The following is a 19,781-nucleotide window of genomic DNA, read 5'->3' as shown; positions in this document are numbered from 1 at the left end:
AGAATGAAAAACTAAGAGAAAATGACACTGACAGATAGGCCGTCCCTTAGCTTGCGCCATTTCAGCTGGGAACCTCACCGTTGACCTTTCTTCCATTTGCTTTGCAGCTAAAGAAAAAAGCAGCATTAAATTTGTAACCCTCTATAGCATCCTGTCCTCTTCATTGGAGAGACTGAAGAAATCAAGCAAGGACGGTACCAAGGTAATGGGCTAAAGCAGGGGTAGGCAACCTTGGCTCTTTTATGACTTGTGGACTTCAACTCCCAGAATTCCTGAGCCAGCTATGCTGAGGGGGAAAGGAGAGGTTTCTAAGCTGAGCCATGCTGGCTCAGGAATTCTGGGAGTTGAAGTTCACGAGTCATAAAAGAGCCAAGGTTGCCTACCCCTGGTCTAAAGTGTAATCTAAAGGATGGAGGAGGGTGGTGGAGATTCATTTGAAGGCTCAGGACTCTAGCAGCGCAGCATTTTGCAATCTTGGCAGCTTTCAGATGGGTGGACTCCCAACACCCAGAATTCCCCAGCCAGCAAGCTGGGAGCTGGAATCCACCCATCTGAAAGCTGCCAAGGTTGAAAAACTGTATGATAGCAATACACTTTGAATTGTTCCACCTGGTTCATTTATTTGGGTACCTTCAACTGAAAGATGTTCCTTGACTTACAACCATTCATTTAGTGACTGTTGAAAGTTACAACAGCACTGGGGAAAAAAGTGAATTTAGGACTATTTTTCAGACTTACAACCATTGCAACATCCCCATGGCCACATGATCAAAATTCGGACCCTTGTCCACTAGCATGTACTTATGATGGTTGCAGTGTCTCGGGATCATGTAATCACTTTTCCTGACCTTCTGACAAATAAAGTCGATGGGGGAAGACATATTCATTTAACAGCCGTGACGCTAACTTAACAACTACAGTGATTCCCTTAACAAGGGTGTCAAGAAAGGTCATAAAAAGGGGCAAAACTCATTTAACAACTGTTTTATTTAGCAAGAGAAATTTTGGGCTCAATTGTGGCCAAGGACTACCTGTATTTGGTGTACATTATAATAAGCATATGCTATATTTACCATCCCTGGGCAGAAGTATTTATTTAAGGAGATCCATAAAGCAAATTTCAGCAGTCCTCCCAATTTCATTGATATGCATTTCCATCTGAGTATCACAGAATCACCAAGTAGGGTTGAAATGTTAGAGGGCATCCAGTGCACTTCATCTGAAACACAACATTACAACAGGGTAACCGGTGGAGGAAGGTAAGGTGAATGAAATCATTTTCCCAGGGGAAGACATTTGGTTGAAATGCATCGGGCCATTATCACCTCATTAATTCACTCTTTTTGAGACTGAAGCCTTCACCATCCTGTTTACAAATCATCCTTTTTCTTCCTCTGTTTGATCTCTTACAGCACACGATTCCCAAAACGTCCAAACATGTCACAATCTCCGGAGTGATTGCCAAATCAAGAAAAAGCATTGTGCTGCAAGAGGAGAAGCCTGGCAAGATTTTAGGAGCCAGCACCCACAACACTGTAGGGCTTGTCTCCAAGGAAGCCGCTTGTCTGATGGTGAAGAAAGATTTTCTTCCATCCTCCCAGCCTCAAAAATCACTGAGCGAAGAAGCCGTTAAGCCCCAGACTCCTTCAGCTAGGGAGAACTTTTCGGAAACAGCTGAAGCCAAAAAATTAGGCCATCCAGTTGCGGCCAAGGAGCATGGTGTAACAAGCATCATTTCCCAAGCACCACACCAGAATACAGGGATGGAACAATGCAGTGTCCCAGGTTTGGTGAATCGAGAGGCTTCTAAAAAGACTTTGCCTGCATCCAAAATAGCTGAGAAACCTAGGATTGTGGCTACCATCCCTTTGCAACCACAGAGTAAACCCCCATCAATGAAATTTCCCCAACCAAAACTCGTCCCCCAATCTTCACAATCCAGAAAAGCACCAAGGAAAACCTAAGGGACTGGTTTTCTTCCAAGACTGCCGAAATGTGTAAGCATGGGATGCTTAACCATAGGCAAAGTCACTGTGATAGCCATCTGAGAAAACCGGAGACAATTCTCTGCGGGACTCGGTGCTCCCATCAAATCCAGGGTTTCAAAGAGTATGGGTTATTCTGTTAAAAAAAAAACCTTCCAAAATGCTGGGTGTGGGCACTCTGTGATGAGCATATTTTCTGAAACAATTGGCTCTTTTGAGCCAGTTAGCAGTACAGGTAGTCCTTGATTTATGACAATTCATTTACAACCATTCAAAGTTACGGTTGCACTGAAAAAAAAGTAATGACAGGTCCTTGCATTTAACAACCATTGCAATGTCCCGATGGTCATGTGATCATAACGTGGGTGCTTGGCTAGCAATAGCAATAACACTTAAGACTTATATACCGCCTCATAGTGCTTTCCAGCACTCTCTGAGTGGTTTGCAAACGTCAGCATATTTCCCCCAACAATCTGGACCCTCATTTTACTGACCTCTGAAGGACGGAAGCCTAAGGCAACCTTGAGCCAGTCAGGATCAAACTCCTGCAAGTGAGCAGAGTTAGCCCGCAATACTGCATTCTAAGGAGTATGACACTACGGCTCCTAAACATATGTTTACAGTGGTTGTAGTAGGGGTCCCCAGCGCTTGGTCCACAGATACCAGTTGGTAACTGGCCCACATAAGCGGTGGGCGAGCATGTGAAATTCCACTTGAGCAAGCAATGGGCAAACATACACAAAGCCATCCCCCTCCCCTCCCACCACCACCGCTGCCACTGGCCCACAGATCCGGAAAGATTGGGAACCGCTGGGTTGTAGCATTCCAGGGTTATGTGATTATCATTTGCGACCTTTCCAGGTTCGGACAAGCAAAGTCAGTGGGAGAAGCCAGATTTGCTTAACCATCCCATAGTTCACTTAAAAAACACCGTGATTCGCTTAACAACCATGGCAAAAAAAGGTTGTAAAATTGGATGTGACTCACTTAATGACTGCCTCACTTAGCAATGGAGCTTCTGGACTCAGTTGTGGTTATAAGTCGAGGGTTATCTGTAAAAGCTCCAAAGCCTGATGTCTGATATCCACAGCAGACTTGATCAGAGATTATGCCCATCCTTCCTAAATCTCTGTTGCAGTGGTTGTCGGTTATGTAGAAATCAAGACTATGATGGTGGAGGCTCTACGGTAGACATTTTTTTCACTGTTATTTTTACTGGCCTTTCAAGGTCAGAACGTAAAAGGTAAGCTTAGATCTCCTGTAGAAAAACATCATGGTATTTTTGAAATCTAAAACTGCTACTGCCCCAGACCAACACAAGGACCTGCCAGTCATCCGTCCATTTTCAGCAAAATTCACTTGCCTTGTGTCAAATAGAATAGCTTCATCTTCTAATATGACTAAATAGAGGAGTACAGTAGAATTCATTTTATTTTCTGGCTTTCTATTTTTTTTATTACATGTGAAGTAGAAATTATGTTTTAAAGCAGACTCTGGTGGAGTGCTGAACAAATCAATCCTGAACTTTGCATTATTCTGGTTGTGTGTTAAACAACTAGTCATAGTTCCTTGTTTGCACACAAGAGATCAGGAGTTTGCTAAAAGGAAAATAAATTCAGCTGTTTTATTTCTTCTCCAAATTGTTCAGGAAGAGAAGACCATGCATAAATCAAGCACTGTACAGTATATGGTTTTCTTTATGGACATCCAACATGGCACAACTTTTATTTTTCTGTGTACATCCGGGAACAAAAAAAGAAGATGGCATATATAATTTTTGCAAGAAAATGTCTTCACTTGAGATTCCATTTTTTAAATATTTTGTTTAGGGCTGAGCAAAAGCTTACGCCCCTATCCAAGACATCTGTTCCTAGTCACAATGGTGCCAAGGAAGCAAAATCTTTGCTATGGTTTCATGATGCCAGTTCCACCCTTTTGCACTCGCTTTGCGTCATTGCACAGAAAAACTTAAGAGGCTGAGTTTGCCTTGAAATTTATGTTTTGACCCTCAGTTCCTTGCTGCTGCCTCCGTGGCTGCCAATTGCTTTATTATTAATACTTTATTCTATTTGGCAGCAGCCTTCAAATAGATGAAATTTGCCCCTGAGTTAGCAAAGCTGTTTTTTCTGGCAAGGAGATACAAGATGCTTATTTTTTTCTACTTTTTCCCGCTTGACTGCTTTTTTAAAATGTATGTGAGATGCTATAGTCCAATTCCAGAATGGAGGGGAAGTGACAGACAGTGATTCACAATGGAACACTAGTTAGCCATAGATTTTTTCTGAAAGACTTTTTAAATTTTTTTCCAAAGTAGCTGTGATTTCCCATCTAGCTACTAACTAGGCTGGTCCTGCGTAGTGTTTTTTTTTTAAGATCATCTGAGGCCAACTCATTGGTATTGCCTCCTGTGGCATCCACGGTTTACAAGTTGCCAAAAGTGCGATATCACAAAATTCACAAACATAGTTCTTTTTTAAAAAATAAATAAATAAAAATAAATAACTTTATTAAGATTTTGAAAAAGAAAGGTAAAAACCAACAAAGCTAATATTTAGAAAGAAGTAAAGAAAAATAAAAACTGAAGTTAAAAATGCAGGAAAAAGAGAAAAGAAGAAAATACAAAACAAAGGTTTTTTGTTGTTGTTTTTGCTAAATCAGAACTACCTAAAATATAACTAAACAGAAGGTAAAAGGGGTTTGGGGAATAAACAACACCGGGACAAGCAGTTTGGACTGGAATAGAGAGAAAATTAAGCACCTAACATTGAACAGTGGGGAAAAAATAGGATCTAGAAAATTCATATCTAACCCAAATTCCTAATTGTACCAAGATTTATCCTGCAATTGTGTATGCAGCCATACAGCCTGCATATAAGCATCTTTTAGAAGACAGGGTTTAGAAAGAAAGCAAAGTGGACAAGATCTAACCTGAATTCTTTCTTTTTCTTTAAGACTTCCAACAGTGAACCTTGTACTGTATAAAGATCTCACTCTTCTTACCACAAATCCTCAAAATTAAAGGACTGTAATCTGAGGTTGGATCAAAGTTATGCCTCTTCCGAATGGCAAATTTTACAGGATCAGAACAAGAAAATGGAAATCTTTGCAAAGAAATTGTGCTGCTTTTAAGTGGCTGGAAGAAAAACTTGAGAAGGGAAGAGACTTACTCTGTCCAGTCTGCTGACAGATTAAAAAAAAAAGGAGTATTGATTTTGTATGTTTGTGTGCATGTGTGTCTGTCTAGTCAAGTGTCTGTTTTTATAACTAGAACCTTTATTACATCTTTGTTGAAGCTCATAAAAAGAGATCAGTCAAGAAGAAAGTGAGAACAATTGCACTTTTTTTGCAGCTCTTGTTTACTTTAATCCTGGATGATATGGTGAACATGAATAAACTTCTTTTTTAAAAAAATATCAAAGAATTGCTCATGAGATCACTTTTCACAAAAGTTCATGCTAGAATGTGTGAAATCTCGGGGGAGAGATGGTTGAAATCTCTAGAATGATGATGTTGCAAAAAAGGGCCTTTTTAAAAATGCTATTTGTACAGAATGCCTAAAAATATTGTTAACCTCAATGTTTTACAAATACACTTATATTTGCTTTGCAAGCTGTCTTGAGGGCTCTTAAAAAGTAGAAAGCAGGACAGAAATATTGTAAACAAAAACTGCCCTCTAATGTGTTTTACCCCTCTGCTCTTGTCCGACCATGCACAAGAATCAGAAAATACCCCGTTTTGATGGTGTCCACAGCCCATTTGCTCCCAGTCTTAATCTGTGTTGCCTGGCAAATCAAATTTTGAAGTAATCAAGAACACTGGTTGCTATAAATATGTCAATGATCAAAATATATTTTAATAAACATTTTAAAATTATAAGCAATGTATTATCTAATTTAGTAGATTACAGGAATGCAATGGACATAATATATCTTCATCCAGCAGTCCAAAAGAACCCTATGACTTTCTGAGTGCAAGTTTAGCAGCAAAACCAGTTACTACATGAAGTGATTAACTTCTCTCCACTGGATATATTCAAGCAGACAACTGGAAATGCTTTAATTTGGATTCCTCCCCTAAGCAGGAAATTGGACTCCATACCTTAAATGGCTTTCCAGTCCACGATGTTATGCACTTTTTTCTTCCTTGCTGGTGTTCGAAATGGTAATCAGAATGTGACATGCAGAATCCAGAAATTGATCCACAGATGCCATTGAGCCAGACGCAGGAGGAAAAAAGTGAATTTGACCCACAAAGTGAGGCAGTTGCAGTGGTGTTATGGGGCTTTTAGTCCCCTGTTGCTGGATTGTTCAAAAGATAGCTGTTTGAAATTTTACAGAATGTAGCCCTTGGGTTACATTCTCAATTGGGACCAGGATTGCCATCAGTAAGCGAAGGGGTCCTAAAGCATGATGTCACATGACTGCATTGCTTAGTAAGAACAATTCCAGCAGTTCCAGTTGCTATTGTATCCCCAAGACATAGTGTAGGAAGTCAGCACCCTCCCCAGAAGAATGAAATATTTGGGGCAATATTAAGAAAGGCAGGATAGAATGTAATGTATTGGGCCTAGTTTAAATTGAGTTGTACCACATGGGTTTGGTTGCTGTGAGATTGCTTAAGCAGGGAGCTGGGTAACGGTTGCCAGCTCCTCAGACAGTCAGTCTCCAGGACCACCACTGCTTGGCTCTAGGGCGGCAATAGATTGCTTTAAATCTATTGGCCGCCACCTAGTGGCTAGAGTATAAATAGCTGTGTTGCAGCCTTGGTTCTCAGTTCAGTTCCTGCATTCCAATAAAGCATGTTCCTGCCTGAACTCTCTCTCTCGTCTCTTGCTTCAAGAAAAGAACCCAGTACACAACATTGAACATTTCCCCTGAGGGAGAAATGGAGAGAAGAAAATCTTAACAAAGGCAGAAACAGCCTTGGTCTACCTGCCTCAAGCAGAAACCTGAGAGGCCAATCTTTAGAAATGGAGATTTTGTAATCCATTCAGAAAGACTGGACCAGCCTATTCATAAGCAAAATGCCTTCAGCCACAGCTCCCACAGAAGGCTGGAGCTGATGGGATTAGAAGAACAAAGACTCCTAAAGTCTACATTCCCACCCAGCTCCAAGGACAGGACCTCACAGCCACAATGGAAGTCAGGCAACAATAATTAGAATACTAAAAGGGCACACCCAAGCAGAGGTCAAAATACATTTCACAAGGAACAGGCATCTCAAACACAAAGCCCCAAAGAATGTATAAAAACCCACCTACTCCCAACTCCATTTTGTTAGCTGACCCAGAACTACATGCTGTTATTGGTTCTGCTCATCATTAAACTTTCTTTCCAAAGCAGCCAGCCTCCATTTCATTTCCAGCTTCTTGGCCTCCATTTTATTTCCAGCATCTTAGCCTCCATTTTATTTCCAGTGTCTTACTCCTCGGATTGGAACTGGACCTGATTTTTCTTCCAACAATAGGTTGTTAAGTAGGAGGCAGAGGAAATCCCAGTTAATGAAAGCAGGGGGGAAGAGGGAAGGGTGGCCTGGAGAAGCTCTGGGATGACCAGCGCAGGCTACACGTAAGTTGGGGGAGGCCAGGAGAAAGCAGTGCTGCAGTGCTGCCTGAGCAGAGGTAAACTGGGGGGACTTACTGGAGTGTCTTGCAACCTTCCTGCCACCTTCCCCATTAAAGTTGTTTGTGGGAAACCAGCACGGAAAGTCACAAATGGTAATCATGTGATTGTGGCTCTCTGCAATGTGGTGGTCCCAAGCTAGGAACCTGAGTTCAGGTAGTCCTCGACTTACAACTACAATTGGGACCAGAATTTCCATTTCTAAGCAAGACAGTCTTTAAGTGAGTTGCAAAATGATTAAGTGGGGGGCTCAATCCATTTTCTTCAATGGGTGTTTTTTGTCAGAAACCAGAAGTAAAAATGCCAAAAATCACAATCACATGATGTAAGATGCTATAAATGGATGTGAGCTAGTTGCAGAATGTCCAAAATGTTATCATGTGACTACAGGAGTGTGAGGGGGCGGGGTGTGTATGTGTGTGTGTGTGTGTGTGTGTGTGTGTGTGTGTGTGTGTGCATGTGCAGCCTTCAGAACTCTGGAACCAGGTTGTTAGTTGCTCTGGTGAGGTCCAGATTATAACTTCAAACGGTTGCTAAGCAACTAGTCATTAAGTAAGGACTGTCTATATACACGCATTAGAGCCAATCAGAATAGTTTTTCAGAACTGGAATTGTCTATCAAAAAAAGTGTTTCTTGCTGCTGCTTGAACGGCTTGTTTCCACCATCCTGTGAAAAGGAGCCATTTTGTTACCCATTCACTCCTCTCTCTAGTCCAGGGGTAGGCAACCTTGGCTCTTTTATGACTCGTGGACTTCAACTCCCAGAATTCCTGAGCCAGCATGGCTGGCTCAGGAATTCTGGGAGTTGAAGTCCACAAGTCATAAAAGAGCCAAGGTTGCCTACCCCTGCTCTAGTCTATGCCACTTCCAGAAGAGCCTATGCCTCCAGCCAGTGGTGGGATTCAGCCAGTTTGCACCAGTTTGGCAGAACCGGTAGCTAATTTTTTGTTGCCCAGGCCCAGAATGGATTTCCGGAAGCGGCATCCACACAGAGACCCGATTGTTCACATATTTGAATCCCACCCCTGCCTCCAGCCAATTATTAGGCAGCAGAGCAGTAGCTGCACATCTGATTGGCCCATTTTTAATATAAATATTCTGCCAGTCCCAGAAATTCTGGCAGTTATTCCTAATCTAACTAGAGTGGGGAGAAATCAGCATAAACCATAATTCATTCTCTAGGGGGAAAAAAAAAGGTGGCTATCTTACTTTGCCCCCAAGGTTGTCTGATCCAAGGGTTGGCTGCAGAAAAGGTTTTCCTCAACTTCCCTCCTAAAAAATCTGGATGGGGCAGGGCATTCATTCAGTGCACTGAGAGTGATTTATTTCCATTTTATTTATGTATCATCTTTAGAAACTGCCCGTTTCCCTCAGATTTTTGTTCCCTCCAAAATAACAATCCTGTATTCAACCTCCCATTTTGACCCAGGGCTTGCCTTTTGTCAGGGATAATGTTTCAGGAATTGGAACGGGCAAGATTGAAGGAGGCAGAAGAAGGAAACCATGGAAGGAGCTCCATCCAACCTGCCAATAAATATCTGACAAGATTCTTTTCATTCAAGGCTGCAAAGCAATGGGTTAAGATCAGGGAGCTTTTCAAATGGAGTTGAGGCTACAGCTGAACTGAGGCCTATCAGTTTCCAGCTCCTGAGTCAAATCAAAGAAATGACCCCCCTCAGTTTTCCTCTCTCAAGGGACTAAAAGTCACCATTGGCTGTTTGACCCAATAAATTAATAAGGGTATGGGGGAGGGGAGAGAGACAGAGGGGTTTTTCCTGATATTTTTAACTGGAGGTGGAAGAAAGCAGGTCAGGAAGTAGAGAAAAATATCCCATCCAAAGTAATATTAACCAAAATATCTCCAGTAGAGGGAGCATCTAGTTCTATATAGAAAAAAAGTAAAGCCACCTTCAAGTCACAATCTTGGCAACAAAATGGACCTGATTTGTCATTCCCATAGTCTGGAATATTGGGAGGGGGAAGGGTGACTTCACAGTCTAACCTAGAGCTGTAAGGTTTCATGGTGGTCTCTTATCCAAGTAATAATCAGCTCTGAGATCAATGCTATCTTGCTATTTCTGTGATCAGCCATTATTGACTAGGAGCATAATCTGACTTGGGCTCTACAGGGAAAAATTAAATGATCTGCGACAAAGCAGCAGAGCATCCATGGCCAAAACACTCTGGAATTTCTTGTTTACATATGTTTGCATATCAAATTTTTAATTACAAAGACTTGACAATACAGGAAACTGTATAATTCCTCCCTTGAGGAGGGAAATTTAGATAGAAACAATGGTTCCCTCATGTGCTTTGGCTCCCAACTGATTTCATCCTCTAAGTTTGCTCTTACATTTAATTTGCCATAAATTAATTTGAAAGAAAGGGGAAAATCAGAATGAAGAATTTACCCCCCCCCCAGATGAATGAACCATTAGGCAGCTCTGCAACTGTCAGTAGTGTATGTTGAGTAGAGATGTTATGAACAGCAGGGCATTAAGAAGTGAGGATTGGATTGCAGTTCAAAGAAGTTGACTACCATGTAGCTACCATGAACTGGGATGAGAAGTAATGACTAGGTGAAGCCATGTCAAATTAGAAATAAACAGAAGTGGAGATTGTGCAACTTGGAAATGAGCAATTTCAATAGTAAGGGTTTGAAAGAAGTAATTTGGAAGAGAAGAAAACTGGGCTAAAATCCCAAACTGAACTGGGATGAAGACTATGTTTGGATAAGAATAAGATGTGATTAACTTTCAGATCCTTAGAGAAGAGAAATCAATAAGGAGAAGATATTTCTGAGCCAGAAACCTTCAGCTGTCTAGAATGGGAATAAGAATCATTGGAATGGTTACAATACTTTTTTCTCAGTAGCAGTGAATGATTAAATTGGATGGTTTCCTGAATCTCTGGAATGAAGACTTCTTTGGGAAGTTGATTTGTCTTTGGGAAGTTGATTTGTTCTGAGAAAGGAGTCACTAGGCCTTTTTTTGTCATAAAATGCTCAGAACGGAGTTCCGGCACCTTTTTGGGGTGGAACCTTGTAGGGTAGGCAAGGCAGGTTGTATGATATGTGTGAGTTTCGTCACCGTTTTTTTCTTACAAAAAAAAGCACTGGAAAGGACAAACAGCATATCGATTTGAATCCTCCATGTTTTCCCAACACTTCTTCACTCTCCTGATCTTTCTCTCCTTTTCACTTTCTCAGAAATGCAGAGTGTTTCAGCGGCTACCCGAGACCCCAAGAAAAGGAAGGGTGTCCCTTTTACAGCTCCTTTTGATCCTCGCTTTCCATTCACCAATCAGACTCGTAACTGCTACCAGAATTACTTGGGTAGGTAAAAGACAAGATGTGACCATAAAGGCTAGGATAATTTTTGCTGAACAGCTTCTGAGCCATGCAGCTATATGATATAAGCTTGACTGTCTTCTTGGCCTGTTCAGTTTGTCATTCCAGTAGCTTATTTTAAATACAGATAAAGAAACTGCTGCAGGAATTTGCTCCATGCACTAGCAAAAAAGAAATTACTAACCTGAATAGTTTTATCATTGTACTTAGTGGAACTTACTTCTGAGGACTGCATTGTTAATAGCCAAGGGACCAAAGAAGAAATTGCGCTTTATTTCAGATGCAGGTTGGAATATTTGACTGAATGTGTTTCTTTAAAGCTCAACAATTTAAAGTACTTAAATGGCAAAGAATCCAATTCCAGATGTTGCAGGATGAACCTGCTACAACTTTCCTGCATATTAAACTGTAAACAAGCACAATGGATGATACTAATTTATTTATTTATTTATTTATTTGCATTTATCCACACTACCATCATCTTATTCTCACAAGAAACTTTTAGTTAGCCTGAAAGATATTGGCCCTAAATCACCCAATAAACATCATAATGAAGAAAAGATTCTAATGTGAATTTCCCATTCGTAGTTCAAGAGTTGAACGATTATCAAAAGGTATCAGCTTCTTCCCTGTTCTTGCAGATTATTACCGTTGTCTGAAGATGATGAAAGGCAAAGGCAAGGATGTGCAGAAGTGTGAATGGTACCATAAGGTTTTCAAATCCTTGTGTCCCAGCAGTTGGGTAAGTAGAAGCATCAGATATGGAAGAAAAAAAACCAATCATTACCTTTTTTCCCCCTACAGAATCACTTCCTTCCTTCCTTCCCTCCTTCCTTCCTTCCTTCCTTCCTTCCTTCCTTCCTTCCTTCCTTCCTTCCTTCCTTCCTTCCTTCCTTCCTTCTTTGGAGTGATGGATCATTTCAGTTACAACCTGGGGCAAAATATGTACTTTCTGGAAAGTCTGATAACTTGTTCATCCCTTTCAAAATAAAGTTATAACTGCATTCACCCCATACTCTTTTTCCATATCTATGAACATGGCCTTGTTCTGAAAAGTTTTGATTAGTTAGTGTAGGTCTATTGCTACCTAAACATATGTGTGTAACATATGAAACTTCTAATAGTAAACTGCTTTTCAATCTGATAAATAGTTTTAAAGAGGTATCCACCAGTGCTTCAGACCAACCTGCCTATCTTCATTAGTTAATTCTAGTCTGACCTATGATGTGACCTTGTCTTAGCCATGATTGTAAAGGACTTGTCCTACTTTCCCCCCCCCAACCACAAAACATCATCTAGTATTAAAACACACAGGAAAGCAATGCATCAGTCAGCAGCTCTTTTTATCACTAAACAAGGTCTGGATTTCATCAAGGTACACTTTGCTACCGTGAAAAGGCTGTAAATGTGGATCAAGTCCATTTGCTATATATAATGCAAGGATGTGATCCCTGTTTGCAGGGTTTCTTCAAACACTGGATGTATCAATCTTTTTGTGGTGAAGACTCATGAGACAGAAGATGTTAGATTATCATTAATGGACAGAAAATAGTGCATGGCTTTGATTGACTTTTCCTAATTCAGTAACCCCTGGATAATTTAGCCCACATATGCAGGTGGGTCTTGACATCTGATCACAACTGGGACCAGAATTTCAGTTGCTAACCAGGACAGTTGTTAAGTAAGTTGCACCCAATTTCACAAGCTTTCTGTCACAGTTAAGTGAACCACTGCAGTTGTTAAGTGAATCATATGGTTGTTAAGTGAATCTAGCTTCCCCCATTGACTTTGCTTGTCGGAAGCCAGCTGGGAAGCTTGCAAATGGTGAACACATGACCTCAGCATACTGTAACTGACATAAATCCATGCCGGTTGCCAAGCAAAATTCAGTTGTCTGAATTGTCATCATATCAACATGGGGATGCTGCCATGGTCATAAGTCCAAGGACTGGTCATAAGTCATTTTTTCCAGTGCCTTTGTAACTTCGAACAATCACTAAAAGAGTGGTTGTAGGTCGAGGACTACTTGTACTGCTGAGTTTGCTGTGTTGGAATTTGAAAGTTGAAAGCAAGCACATCTGCAAGGCATGAGGAATGAAAAGATGCCATTTTGAGACTTTTAGTGTCATAGAGAGGAATATTAATATAATATAATATAAAGTTGGAAGGGACCTTGGAGGTCATCTAGTCCAACCCCCTGCTCAGGCAGGAAACCCTATACCATTTCAGGCAAATGGCTGTCCAGTCTCTTAAAAACCTCCAGTGTTGGAGCATTCACCACCTCTGGAGGCAGGTTGTTCTACTGATTAATTGTTCTAACTGTCAGGAAGTTTCTCCTTAGTTCTAGGTTGCTTCTCTCCTTGACTAGTTTCCATCCGTTGCTTCTTGCTATTGCTAGTTTTATTCTTGTTATTATTTCAAGAACCACAATATCAGCAATGTCTGTGCTGAAACTTGCTTAAGGTTCTTATTTGCTCTTCAGGTTGATCAGTGGGATGAGCAGCGTAAACTGGGAACTTTTCCTGGCAAGATATAAAGATCTGTCTTCCATTGCCTTCATGAAGATAGCCTGAGATGTACAACAGCAAGTATATTTTCGTCTAGTTCCAATTCAAGAATTAGTTACCTCAGGAGAACTGTGAATCTTCGCCCCACCAAAACAGAACAAAATGCAAATAGAAGTATTGTTAAAAAAAAATCAAACAGAAGAATAATTCGCAATAAACAACGTTCTGACAACTGAAATGTTTAGGTATTTTTAAATGTTCTTCTCCCCAGATTTGTATATTCCGCAAAATATTAAAATAATAACACATGTATGTTTTCTGTGGAAAGCCGTATTAGTACATTTTCTCAATAGTTCATTCAAGACAGATTTCCCCCCCCCTCTTTGTGCTGCTTAGATGTTTTCGGCTAGCATAGCAACCTTCCTATTATCCTGAGCAACTGGAGCTGTAATCCAGTATATATGAAAACGTACTTGTGGAAAGCTGCTTCAGGATAAGTTGGTGGTTTTATCTGGAAAAACAGTACAAGAAATGATTTAATCTGCTTCTCGCATCTTGATTTTGATCCAGATCTTAACAGGTGATTTATACCCAAACAGAAAGAGCCAGAAAAAACAAACCCACCACAGCTTATTTTGCCATACAAGGAATCACAAAATCTGAAGCTTCAGATGTAAACCCAAGATTGCTTGGCCATGCTTTTTTCCTTCCAAAACAAGATTTTTGTATGCAGATATTGGATCCACACCTCAAAATATACGAGAGATAACGAACGGGAAAGGTGTGAAGCCAGGACATAAAACACCACTCCTTTCCCCACACCCAGGCATACTGGCTAAGGAAAATAGTTGGAAGGGAAATGCACGCTCACGTACTGAGCAAGCACACACCCAAGATCGAAATTGGGGTTGAGAAAGGGTTGACACGCCCTGCCAGGACAACCCCATCCTCTCTGCCTATGAAGCGGAGTGTGGCAAAGGGAAAACAACTCTCCTCTGGAATAATAGCTCAGGAAACAGGTGCGGGAAATCTCTTGATACAAATGCAGGATTGGATGGATGGGCAGCATTGCTGAGGCTGCTATTCCATGGCCCCAAACAGACATGCTCACCCACCCTCTGTCATTTCTGTGCCAAGAATCTCCAATAGCCATACACTTTCTGTTTTGGGTTACCGAAGCACTGGCTATGCCTGTTGCTTTTCCTTACCTTGTGATTACTTTTGCTGAGTGGGGGCAATCTAATGGACTCCTGGCCCTGGCGCTCCACACTTTGAGAAGAGGAACGATGGGCTGAATGATACATTAAAACATTGAGTTGACCAGGGAAGTCTTCATTATGAATCGCGGCTGAAGCCCCCAAGGTAGCCTAAGAAGCTAGCTGGCTTCTTTCCGCCTCAGCCTTGCCATCCCCTCTGTGTGCAACATTGAAACAACAACAATATAGCCCAAGGGTAGGCAACCTTGGCTCTTTTATGACTCGTGGACTTCAACTCCCAGAATTCCTGAGCCAGCCATGCTGAGGGGAAAGGGAGAGGTTTCCAAGCTGAGCCATGCTGGTTCTGGAATTCTGGGAGTTGAAGTCCACGAGTCATAAAAGAGCCAAGGTTGCCTACCCCTGGTCTAGCCTTTCTGTGTGCTTCCTGTAAGAGTTACTGGTAGCTTTTGACTCGCAACACTTCATTTAGTGACTGTTCAAAGTTACAACGGCGCTAAAAAAAAGTGACTTATGACTGGTCCTCCCACTTACGTCCATTGCAGCATCCCCATAGTCATGGGATCAAAATTTGGATGCCTGGCAATTGATTCATATTTACTGCAGCCGGTTGCAGCATCCCAGGATCACGTGATCCCCTTTTGTAACGCTCTTACAAGTAAAGTCGATGGGGAAGCCAGATTCGCTTAACAACAGTGTTACTAACTTAATAACTGCAGTGATTCCCTGAACAACTGTGGCAAGAAAGGTGGTAAAATGGGGCAAAATTCACTTTAACAAATGTTTCCTTTAGCAACAGAAATGTTAGGCTCTATTGTGTTGTAAGTTGAGGACAACCTGTATTGGATAATATGATTGTTTTAAAACAGGCTAGCACAGTGGCCCCCACCCCTGGGCTAGCAGATATCCTGTTCTTCTGTACTTGTTTTCAAGGTTAGTTACTTCCATTACTTCCATTAAGGCAGTGTTTTTTTTGTAAAAGAAAAAGGTGCCGGAACTCACACATGTCATACAACCCTTCTTGCCTACCCTACAAGGTTCCATCCAAAAAAGGTGCTGGAACTCCGTTCTGAGCGTTCTATGACAAAAAAAGCCCTGCATTAAGGTAATTGGAATAGAGATTAGGTAGGAGAAGAATGTGGTTCCCTTTTCTCAGCATGCTGTGGTACTGATGAAAACATATCCCCCAGTAATTGTTTATACCCTACAGCAGAACAAGAATCAGCTTTTCCTCCATATTCTATGATGCTCTTAAGCAGGGGTCTTCAAACTTGGCCCTTTTATGACATGTGGACTTCAACTCCCAGAATTCCTCAGCCAGCATGCCTGGCTGAGGAATTCTGGGAGTTGAAGTCCACATGTCATAAAAGGGCCAAGTTTGAAGACCCCTGCTCTTAAGGGATTCAACACTGCCTCAATCTCAATTGCACTTCAGCTTTTTAAAATCACCAGTCGTGTACCTAATTACTTCCTCTGTCTTTCTACCCCTCTGCTAAACTTTTGTTTCCTTTCTTGAGGGGGTGGAATGTATACTACACAATTTTTTTGTCTTCTACTCTGATGGGACTTGCAGAATATCCAGCTGGCTTCTAGGGGATGCAGTGCACATAATTTAGATGGGCTTTTGCCTGAATTTAGTAGGATCCTATTCTGCTTTTTTATCTAACTTGCGTTCATTTTTAGTTTGTGACCATGCCTTTCCAAGATGGCCATCAAACCAATGTTCAAAGTTTTTGTGACTGACACAGAAAAATATCCGCAGGCACAGAAATCCACAGCGGGCTCCTTCACCTATAAACTCTTTGGCTACCAATAATAGCAGCACTAATGCTGTATTTATATGTTGCCTTTAATACATAACTCAGATTTATTACATTTTAAATACATTACATCTCAAATATATTATTTTTTAAAGATTTGGGCTCAACCAACCAAAATGTATGCTATTATGACCAATTACAATGAAATACATTTGCATAAAGTAAATACGAACGGGAAGACTGCAAGCTTTAGCCAGTTATCCTACTAAATGCTTAAGTGGGAGATCTATAGTTTAAGGGAGACTGAGGCTCTAAACTGGATTTTTGTCAGGAAATCTCATTTATTTACATGGCCTAACTAGGACTTTTTCCATGTTTCTGAGTCTATGAGAAAACAGTTCATTTGGGGTATAAGTTATCATACGAGTCTTCCTAAGAAACCCAGTTTTTTAAACAGAGCTTATATAAAATAATATATGAAAGATCTGCATCCTAAACATCTAAATAAAGTTAGGAATCAGTTTGTAGGATTTATATCAACTATTTAAAGAACCATCTCATAGACCTCTTCTTCCATGTTTTAGATACGTACAGTATGTATGTGCATGATGTAATGTAGCCAGTGTCATACTTGCTGGTAATAGAGTGCTTGTGTTACCAAACTCTTGGGCTACTAGTTAAATTATCTGATGTGCAGAGGCCTCAGGAAAATATCTGCATCTATAACACCAGGACCAGGAAGCCAGTTGTGACTCTGCTCTCACTTTAGACGTGTCATTTCCAGCATCCTTTTTAAAACAAGTGGAAACATCAACTGAGTAGGCAAAGAGACATACATAGACCAATGGTTCCCAGCCTGTGATCCACAATGATCCTGCAGCTGGGGCCTTGTGAGAGTGGCCAAACGAGTCCACACACTCTTGGGAGGTTGCAAACTCTGACATGATTTCGACTTTCTCATCCAATATCTTGTGGGATTTGACAACATGGCATGATTTCCAACATTTCAATTTATTTTTTATTGAATCTTGAGGCCCTGCAGATGCCAGCTGTGGGAATTACATTGGCTATTGCTCCTGTAGGTATTAGACTGCTTAGCCCCAAAGGAAATGCTAGTTTAACTTGCTTCAGCAGGTTGACATATAAGCTTCTCACAATGTGGTGATTAGGAATGATCACCTGCTCTAACTCATTGTAGTTAGAATAGCCAGCAAAAAAATAAACAAACATTGGTATAAGTAATAATGAGACGCCCAAACCCTGAAACTTACATCTGGAAACAAAACGGTTTTAGGAAAACAATCCAGGCAATTTTTTTTTCTCACAGCTCCCTTCTGTCCAAATTATCAAATCAATAGGCCTCCCTATTTTGATGACTGCAACAGAACGCATCGACTCATCCCTATTCTAATTGTCAGGATTTATCTCCTCCCCACCTGGGTTGTATTGCAAGGGGGTTTCCTGACCCAACCCCTGCTAGTTCAAGTCTTGGTCCGTCTGTCCCCTTCCCTGCTCTCTTGCCCGCCCCAGTTCTTGGGAGAGGCCTTGCTCCAAGCCAGTTTCCTGCCCACCCACCCCCATCTCCTTTTCCTGCCCCACCTCCTGTGTGTGAATGACCGGAGGCACGGGAAATCCGTGATGCAGTCATTCTGGATTTAAGTCACAGCATATACAGGAACACCATAGCAGAGATCGAAGGGAAGAGAAGATGGAGCTTGGCCCATGGAATGCCTGAAAGTGAGTGATGTGCAGAGGACACAGCATCTGGGACATCCTGTGTGGCCGGTAATCACATTCGTCTTTGACTGGGTGTGCAAACTGGGTGTTTGGTTGCAAAATTTCGTAGATTATACTGTAGTTTCAAAACCAGGTTTGGACAGTAAACAGGTGGGAAAAAGAGGGAGACTGGTGTGGATGAGGATGAATCCTGATTTATCCCACCACATCTCAAAGGGAACATAATAAGCTCTGGCACTGATATTTCTTCTCCTCTGGTTCTGTCTCTTTCCACTACTGCTTTCTCACCAAACCCAGAAGTTGGGAGATTAGCTTTCCCCCCTGCAATGAACAATTAAAAAATAATCCAGTCTCTCTGCATAATTCTTTACTTTCTCTCAAAAATATGTTCTCCATCGAGTCACTATTTGGGGAAAGTTGATAAAGTAGAAGAAGTTGATTGGGAGGAGAAAAAAAAAGTTGATTGTGGACAGCAAACTCCGAGTGGCAAATTGGACTAGAAGACCTCCAAGGTCACTTCCAACTGTGTTATCCTGATCATCAGTTAATATACTGCACCCTGCATTATTTCTTTTCTTTTTTTTATCCAGAGGGTGGGGAAATGGGAAGAAATGCATGATTGGGATATCTCTTGATTTTTGGTCTTGGACTTTGCGAAACTTTGGTGAGCGCAGAGCAAAACGTCTGGGTTCTGTGCTTAAGTGGTAGAGTTTTATGAAGAAAAGGAAAAAGCACCAAGCGCCGGTTGATTGAATTAGGAAGAATGGTGTTTTAGAGTTTCATTTTAGAGTCCGACTGAAGCATTGTATAGGGCGGGGCCCGGATGGCTTCATCTCATAGGGGTCTCCCCATCGTTTCCAATCTCCAAAGAACTAAGCAGCTCGTGTGAGGTGAGGCCCAGCTGCTCTGACCCCAGAGCTGGTTATCTCATCTTTTCCTGTTGACGTAACCATTTTGATTCAAGGCCTGTGACTCAGCCACCATGGAAGTTCTGGATTTGTTCTCACTGCCTCTTTGGTCTAGATCTGACTTTTGCAGCTCATGAAACATTAGCTCATTGGAAACTGGAAGCTTTAGGCAAGGAGAAGATCTAGAGCAGATGTTGAAAAGCTACTTGACAAGATTTATTGGATTACGATGCCCAGGGCATTGTATGTGTGTGTGTGTGTGTGTGTGTATACACACACACACACACACACACACACACACACACACACACTCAGTGGGTTAGGATGCTGAGCTTGTCGATCAGAAGGTTGGCAGTTTGGCGGGTCGAATCCCGAGTACCGCGTAACAGAGTGAGCGCCTGTTACTCGTCCCAGCTTCTGCCAACCTAGAAGTTCGAAAGCACGTAAAAATGCAAGTAGAAAAATAGGGACCACTACGGTGGGAAGGTAACAGCGTTCCGTGCGCCTTTGGCGTCTAGTCATGCCGGCCACATGACCACGGAGACGTCCTCGGACAAGCGCTGGCTCTTCGGCTTTGAAACGGAGATGAGCACCGGCTATACACACACACACACACACACACACACACACACACACACACATATATATATATATATATATATATATATATATATATATACACACACATCCAACATAACTG

The 19,781-nt window shown here is 41.5% G+C and overlaps 2 protein-coding genes across 2 annotated transcripts in view; one reads left to right on the top strand and one right to left on the bottom strand.

Moving 5' to 3' along the window:
• Nucleotides 1-19,781, bottom strand: part of RPL28 (ribosomal protein L28) — a 532,136-nt gene that overhangs the window by 217,898 nt on the left and 294,457 nt on the right. The window lies entirely within an intron of this gene.
• RASIP1 (Ras interacting protein 1) overlaps nt 18,144-19,781 on the top strand; it is a 28,979-nt gene continuing 27,341 nt past the window's right edge. Inside the window, exon 1 of the mRNA XM_083379159.1 lies at nt 18,144-18,221. The gene's annotated coding sequence lies outside the window, so the exon portion shown is untranslated. The remainder of the gene's footprint in view (nt 18,222-19,781) is intronic.

This window comes from Vipera ursinii (assembly GCF_947247035.1).
Source record: "Vipera ursinii genome assembly, chromosome: Z".
Taxonomy (NCBI): Eukaryota; Metazoa; Chordata; class Lepidosauria; order Squamata; family Viperidae; genus Vipera; species Vipera ursinii.
The sequence above is the reverse complement of the archived record's forward strand: the minus strand, read 5'-3'. Positions and strand labels throughout refer to the sequence as shown.